Source organism: Belonocnema kinseyi, chromosome 10 (genome assembly GCF_010883055.1).
Source record: "Belonocnema kinseyi isolate 2016_QV_RU_SX_M_011 chromosome 10, B_treatae_v1, whole genome shotgun sequence".
NCBI classification, from domain to species: Eukaryota; Metazoa; Arthropoda; class Insecta; order Hymenoptera; family Cynipidae; genus Belonocnema; species Belonocnema kinseyi.
Window position 1 is genome coordinate 91,638,646 of NC_046666.1, and position 1,854 is coordinate 91,640,499.

Consider the following 1,854-nt stretch of genomic DNA (forward strand, 5'->3'; position numbering starts at 1 on the left):
GGCATTGTAGAAAGTATACCTAAGAACATCATGACCTGATACCTCAGTTTCAGGTTAGCCCTAAAGATGTGAACTGCAATGTTCACGAAACGTCGAAAAACAACTCGTAGCTTCTTACACGAGTAAAACCCGAAATATCTCTTTTTATCAAAATGAATCATCGTGAAAGCATAAAATCTATATTCAGATCCATTTAATGTTCATGTCTGCGCAGTAGAGCCCTGTAAGAGGCGTGCTGTGCATTAGAACTATGAAATGTTTAGGGTTGCGCATTAGAGTCATCAAGTCTATAGAATTGCGCAGTGGAAATTTATAGTGCGTATAAAAGCGCAGTAGGTTCTGCAGAGCGTAGGGATGCCCGGCAGACACATATGGTGCACGAGTGTACGCAGTAAAGGCCTACTGCATTCTGAGGTGCACAGTAGCATTGGAGACCTCCGATGTGTAGCGGTGCGTAGCGCGCGCGCGCGCGTGCGTGTGTGTCATACGCAGGGCTGCGCATTAGATATCTGTACTTCACAGGGTTTCACAGTAGAGTTGTATAATACTCAGGTATGTACAGTAGAGGTTTGTAATGCGCAGTGATGTGCAATAAAGATATGTAATGCGCATATTCGCGCGTTAAATCATGAATAACTTGGATTACTCTACATATTTTAGGTCGCTACTGTGCAGCATTGCGCTCTAAATAATATCAAATTATACGGCTCACTCTGACATTACATGCATCTCTACCGCGTAGCCCTTGGCACTAGAAGACTCTACTTCGCCTCCTAATTTACCACGAAAGTATACTGCGCAGCTGTACGTTCAATACATACCTATTGCTCATCCCTACATATCGTTGAACTCTACTGCGCAGTCTTTGCTATTAAAGAAAGTCAACTGCGCAGTGTATGCATCACGCATACATACTACGCAGTCATAAGTATTATGTATCTGCTGCGAATCCTTGCTTACCATATGTCTCTATTGCGCAGCTGTGAGCACTGGAGGTCTCTACGTCGCAGCATGATGTAAATAACAGTGTTCGGCACAGTCTGGTGTTTCGCAGATATCTAGAGCACATCTATACTTATTTTACGTCGCTACAGCGCAGCATTACGCTTTACACTCTACAACATTCTACTGCTCACCCTGACATTACGTGAGTTTCTGCCGCGTAGCCTTGAGCACTGCAAGACTATACAACGCATCCTTATTTACCACTAAAATATATTGCGCAGTTTTGCGTTTAATAAAGACATACTGCTCATTTCCACGTCACGTAAATACATACTGTGCATCCATACATATCTTAGATATCTAGCGCGCAGTCTATGTTATTAAAAATTTTTATTGCGCTGTTTTATGTCCCATATATACCTACTGCACAAATATATGTCTCATAAATGTCTACTGCGCAGAATTAAAGATGGTGTGTCTACTGCGCGATCGTACTCAACATATGTCAATATCGCACAGTTCTGAGTGCTGCAGGGAACTACTGCGCAGTGTTATGTAAAACTGCGTAGACACAGCCTGTTGTTTCGCAGATCTCTAGTACACACCCCTACATATTTTAGGTCCCTACTGCAGTTTAAAAATCTTTTTAAAAGAGTTTAAGTTATGTAAAGATATTTTGAAGGAATTGCAATATTTGAGAGTATTTAAAATTTTTCAAAGAAATTCCCAATTGGGTACGGTAATTAATTACGAAATTTTTAAATTGATTTCAAATCGTAGATTTCAAATTATTTATTTCTTACAGTACAATCGTAAATCGAAAAAATAAATATGAGTCAAAAAAACATGTTCTTCGAAACTCAGATATTTATTTAATAGAAAAAACTCCTTTCAAAACTTCCTGACGTT